The sequence below is a fragment of the Leptonychotes weddellii genome, unplaced genomic scaffold, assembly GCF_054177405.1.
Source record: "Leptonychotes weddellii isolate Sample4059 unplaced genomic scaffold, ASM5417740v2 HiC_scaffold_2745, whole genome shotgun sequence".
NCBI classification, from domain to species: Eukaryota; Metazoa; Chordata; class Mammalia; order Carnivora; family Phocidae; genus Leptonychotes; species Leptonychotes weddellii.
Window position 1 is genome coordinate 7,188 of NW_027867994.1, and position 5,989 is coordinate 13,176.

The following is a 5,989-nucleotide window of genomic DNA, read 5'->3' on the forward strand; positions in this document are numbered from 1 at the left end:
TTTTATTCTCTGGGGACAGAGTTCCTGAAAAAGGGTGTCCTAGAAATGCTCCTGACAAGAGTGTGGGGACTTGAGGCTCGGGGTGGTTTCTGAGCTTTCTGGGAAACTTTAAAACCTCATTTCACACAGAGAGTGTTCAAATCAGGCTCCTTGGGATAAGACTTTCAAAGTCTATTGGGGCAACATTCCCATTTGAGTCTTACTTTAAGGGCCAGATTACCTGTGAGGAGGACATGGAATGCTCCAGAAGAAAAGTAAATAATTTTGCTTCAGTATGCCTTCTGTTTAGGGCCTATTTCCTGGTAACTTTCTCTGGCCTGCGACTATAGATGAGAAGAGATGGAGTTCTCTTTCCTGACCTCACTAAGCCAACTTGAATTCACTTCTTAATCTTGGATTCTTAACCAGGACACAGTATGTGTTTACCATATCTACTTACTTTTGTTTGGTGTACTGGTTAATTTTTGTTGAATAATAAGCCACTTGAATACTTTGTGGCTTACAACAACCACATTTATTTAGTTCATGATTCTGTGGGTTGGCAACTTGGGCTGGGCTCAGTTGGGTGGTTCTTCTGTTGGTTTTTAATGGGCTCATTCATGCATCCCCACTTGGCTGCTGGCCACCTGGGCAGGGTTTGTGTGTGTGTGTGTGTGTGTATGTACGTGTATGTGTATGTGATTATTATCAGCAAAGGTGATGGTGGCAAGGAGGCCTTGAGTCTTTTATCATCTAGAGGATAGCCCAGACTTGTTCACATGGCAGTCGGAGGGTTTCAAGGGCTTTTTGAATTTCTGCTTGCATTCTGTTTGCTACTGTCACAATGTCTGAAGCAAGCCACAGGGCCAAACCCAGAGTCCATGTAGGAGGGTACTACCAAAGAGAGTGGCTGTAGAGAAGCAAAGAATGTGAGACCATCTCTTGCAGTCTCTGATAGTTGGTCATATTTGACATGTGGCCTGTATGCAGAGTGTTGAAATACGAGGGTAGAGTGAATCTGAGCACCATTTTGAAGGAGGAGATAACAGGGGTTGGTGACAGATTGCAGGAAAGAGTCAGTGATGACTTCAAGATGTCTAGCCCCAAAGAGTGGAAGGATGGTGGTGCCACGGATATAAATGGGCATGATTTGGAGCTAGTTTGGGGAACCAATCCATCTCAGAAGAGGAGGTATTTCTGCATCGCTGTTACCTCAAGACAAGCAGCATAGTAGAAGCAAGTGTACAAAGGCAATAGGGACTTACTTCTGGGGTGAAGGACCAGCTCTTAGGGTTTTGGGGGGGTAAGAAATGGGCTGGAAGCATCAAATGTTTCCTATTGCAGACTATTTTTTATTTTTAAAATTTATTTATTTATCTTTTTAAAGATTTTATTTATTTATTTGACAGAGAGACACAATGAGAGAAGGAACACAAGCAGGGGGAGAGCGAGAGGGAGAAACAGGCTTCCTGCTGAGCAGGGAGCCCAATGTGGGACTCGATCCCAGGACCCTGGGATCATGACCTGAGCCGAAGGCAGATGCTTAATGACTGAGCCACCCAGGCACCCCTTGCAGACTATTTTTTAGAAGAGGAAACCAAGACTCAGAGAGACGAAGTATCTTGTTCAAGGCCACCCCTCACTAGAAAGCAGGAGAAGTAGGATCTAAATACAGGCCTGCTTAGCTTGAGACTTTGTGTTCTTTTTAACAGCCCATGCCCCGTGTTACGTCTTTTGAGGTAACAGAGATCCAGAGATCCAGAGATCCCTCCTCCTCTGACAGAGTGGCAAGGATGAGAAAGCAGATGCAGGGCCAGAGATATGCTGAGGTGAAGGGAGAGGGTGTTTCTGAGCTTAGGCTGCACAGCTTCATCCTCTCCTGAAAAGTTGGTGATAAGCTCACCAAAGAGAAAAAGAGTGGGAAGGGGCAGGGATCATATGATTCAAGAGAGAAATTTTATCTCACAGGGACATTTGTCAGGGATTTCAGAGGTGAGGAAATGGATTTCTGAGCAGCCGTGAGGGCCAAGTTTGAAGGGAGAGGCATGAAGCCAGAACAGGCCAGGTCTGGGGGCCTTGAATTTCTTCGGGATCATGCTATCCTGGAAGCAGAGGAAGAGAAGGCTGACATTGGGGTGAATGTGATGGGCTGGGAGTGAGGGGCATGGGGAAAGGTCGGGAGGGTGAGTGTGGCCTAAGTGCTGGAAGTCTATCAGTGGTGCCTATGATGGTGTAGCTGGAGTGTGAGGAAGTCTGTGACAGTGTGTGCAACTCAAATTTCCCCTCAATATCTCCTTCAGAGCCTGTCTTCCTGGAGTTTCAGAGTTGCCTCCCCATACAGAGGAGCATTTAGACACTGCTGTTTTTTAGTAGTCCCTGTTCAGACTCTTGCCCCCGTCTTACAGTCCTCTCCCCATGGTTGCACACTGAAATAAAGTTCTCAGACGCCAATCTGAGTGGCTGTGCAGGGCTGCCTCTGAAAGGGAGAGGAGCAGCAGCTGGATCCTGCACAAAGCTTTTATTTTGTTTTTTGTTTTTTTTTATGAGAAAAGCAAGGACGGATGCCTCAAAGTGTGAGAAAGGAGTACAAAGGGATGGCAAATATCTTGAAGCTGTAAAGCAGGTCTGCACCCTCCCCTACATGCTGGCATGCAGGGAGGCAGTCATGGGATAAGGGAGGAGCAGGGTGTTTGGGCTAGCAATCACCAGGAGCCGAAAGGAGAGACTGAAGATTACATTCTTTCATAGCTCCTAACCTGTGCCCTGCCGCTGGGGATCATGGGATCCCGCTCCTACCGGGCCACTGTGTTCAACAGCCCGGGCACAGGAACGTTGCTGGTGTTTCAGTTGCTTCCACAGTCACCCCTTAGGTGACAATATATTACAATATACTTTCTAAGAATAACTCCACATCTCCTTTTTCTTTCCCTCCTTCCCTGGTCTCACAAAGGAGTGTTGGTTTTGGTCCCACAGGCATATTCCTACCAACAACGGAGTGAGTGAACTTGGAAGCACATGCCCCCTCAATCATGCCTTCAGATGAGGCCACAGCTCTGGTTGACAGCTTGACTACAACCTCATGAATCACCTTAAGCCCGAGTTACCCGGCTAATCAGCCAGATTCCGGCCCACTGAAACTGTGAGATAATGATTGTTGTTTTAAGCCACTAGGTTTTGTGGGTAGCTCGTTAAGTGGCAATAGGTAATCAATACAGATTTTGGTACCTGGAAGTGGGGTGCTACCATAACAAATATCTGAAATATGGGGGTGACTTTGGGACGAGGGATGGGTGGAAGCTGGAAAAGCTCTAAGGAGTTCGAAGAGGACTATTCATGAGAGCTTAACCTTGAAAATACTTTTTGTGGAATTCTTAGATTCATGTGTCCCTGGAAAGAGCCTTGTTAGGGCTGTCATTTATTTTGGAGCCAACCGTTTTCCTGATCAGGTCTTTCACTACTTGCTTAACTTGTTGGTTCCTGAGAGTACAGATGAAAGGATTCAAGAGGGGGACAATGATTGTATTGATTAGAGACAGTCCTTTGTGGAAATCAACCCCCTTGCCTGGAGAGGGCTTGCCATACATGAAGAAGCAGCTGCCATAGCACATGGTGACCACAATGATGTGGGAAGAACAGGTAGAGAAAGCTTTTTTTCTCTCCTGGACAGAGGGGATCCTGACAATTGTCTGGATGATCTGGACATAGGATATGCTGATAGCACCAGAGTGCTGACCAGAGCCACCCCAGCCAGGGTGAAAGCCGCCATCTCTAACACCTGGCCCACCGCACACCGCCTCCATTAGAGGTATCTAGTCACAGAAGTAGTGGTTGATGTGGGTGTCACAGAATGGAGGCCGACTGGTCAGGATGACAGGCACGATGATGAAGGAGAACCTGCCAGCCAGCAGGTGAGGATGAGCTGTGTGCAGACTCTTGCTCATGAGGATCGGGTAGCGGAGGGGCTGGCGGATGGCGATGTACTGGTCGTAGGCCATGGCCGTGAGGAGGAGGAACTCTGTAGCCCCCAGGAAGATGTGGAAAAAGTCCTGAGTGATGCAGCCAGCAAAACTGATGGTCTTGGTCCCTGTGGCAATGTTGAGCAACATCTTGGGCAGGATGACGGTCTGGAACCAAATTTCTAGGCAGGACAGATTCCAGAGGAAGAAGTACATCGGGGTTTGCAGGCGGGTGTCCAGCAAGGTCAGGCTGATGACAACCAGATTTCCAGAGACAGTCACGAGGTAGGCAAGCAGCTGGAGCAGAAAAACTGCCACCTGAAGCTCTTTGGTGTCTGTCAGGACTTAGAGGAAGAACTCAGTCACTATGGTCCAATTGGCCATGGTGGACCCAGCCGTTTCCAGAAATGTGCAAGCCTGGGTGGATAGGAGCATCAGAAATTAGGATGAAGAAGAGGAAAATTTCTCCCCAAGTCCATCATTCCTTTACCTGTCCACTGTCTCTCTGTGGATTCAGGGAAGCGGAGCAGAAGCTTCCGGAGACTCTTCCCTAGTCAGAAAAGTCACCTCTTTCAGAATGTTTGAGGAATTATTGAATGTCAGTGAATTTCCCCTCACCCTTCCTTCTTCCCTTCCTCTTTTCTTTCTTTTATTTTTGGCTTTTATTTCCTCTGAGAAAGGCCACAAAGAATTCTCTGCTGTTCTCCCAGTTCTCTTTAGAACTGGCAAACACCCATTCATCCTCCAAGATCTAGCCTAAGTGTGACCTCTTCTATGAGGCCTTTCCTGGAAGCCCTAGGCTGAGTCACTTGCTCTCTCCCAGTCGCAGTAACACATGGTTTGTGCCTCTGTTATATTTCTGTAGAGTCAGTGATGTGGGATAGAGCTTGTCTTCCCCACCAGACCACAAACATCTTGAGCTCAGGGACTGTTTTTTTGTTCATCTGTGTATCTCAGCACTTACCTTTGCTTTCTCGGTAGATGCACTGGCCTTCTCAGATCTGTATTCACAACAAAATTTTCTACTTCCTAATGCATGGTTCACATATGTAGCATGTATTTTGGAATAAGAAGCATTTTTCACCCACCTTGCTGTTTGCTTATATTTAACCCTTATTAAAAATTGTCTGGGGTGCCTGGCTGGTGCAGTCAGTTAAGCTTCCAACTCTTGGTTTCAGCTCAGGTTGTGATCTCAGGGTTGTGAGGTCGAGCCCTGCATCAGGCTCTGCACTCACTGGGAGTCTGCTTCAGACTCTCTGTCCCTCTCCCTCTGCCCCTTCTTCCCACTGCCCCCTAAAATCAATCAATCTTTAAAAAAATTTGTCTGATGTTTGCATCTGGATTATAGATTACTTGAAGAGAGGGAGTGTCTTGTTTATTTTTACTCAGACTCCTTTCCTCCCCCACCAGCTTTATTGAGGTATAATTTACAAATAAATTGTAAGATATTTAAAGTATACAATGTGATGACTTGATATATGTATACATTGTGAACGGATTCCCCCCACACTGTTAATTGGCACATCCATCACTTCACGTAGTAACCTTTTTTTTTAAATTTTATTTTATTATGTTATGTTAATCCCCATACATTACATCATTAGTTTTTGATGTAGTGTTCCATGATTCATTGTTTGCATATATCACCCAGTGCTCCGTTCAATATGTGCCCTCTTTAATACCCATCACCAGGCTAACCCATCCTCCCACCGCCCTCCCCTCTAGAACCCTCAGTTTGTTTCTCAGAGTCCATGGTCTCTATGGTTCGTCTTCCTGTCCGATTTCACCCCCTTCATTTTTCCCTTCCTGCTATCTTTTTTTTTTTTTTTTAACATATAATGTATTATTTGTTTCGGAGGTACAGGTCTATGATTCAACAGTCTTACACAATTCACAGCGCTCACCATAGCACATACCCTCCCCCAATATCTATAACCCAGCCACCCCATCCCTCCCACCCCCCACCATTCCAGCAACCCTCAGTTTATTTCCTGGGATTAAGAATTCCACATATCAGTGAGGTCATATGATACATGTCTTTCTCTGATTGACTT

General features: G+C 46.3%; 1 pseudogene; it reads right to left on the bottom strand.

The window, feature by feature from the left end:
* Positions 1-3,293: 3,293 nt before the first annotated feature.
* Positions 3,294-4,279, bottom strand: LOC145718997 (olfactory receptor 2AP1-like; annotated as a pseudogene).
* Positions 4,280-5,989: the final 1,710 nt, after the last annotated feature.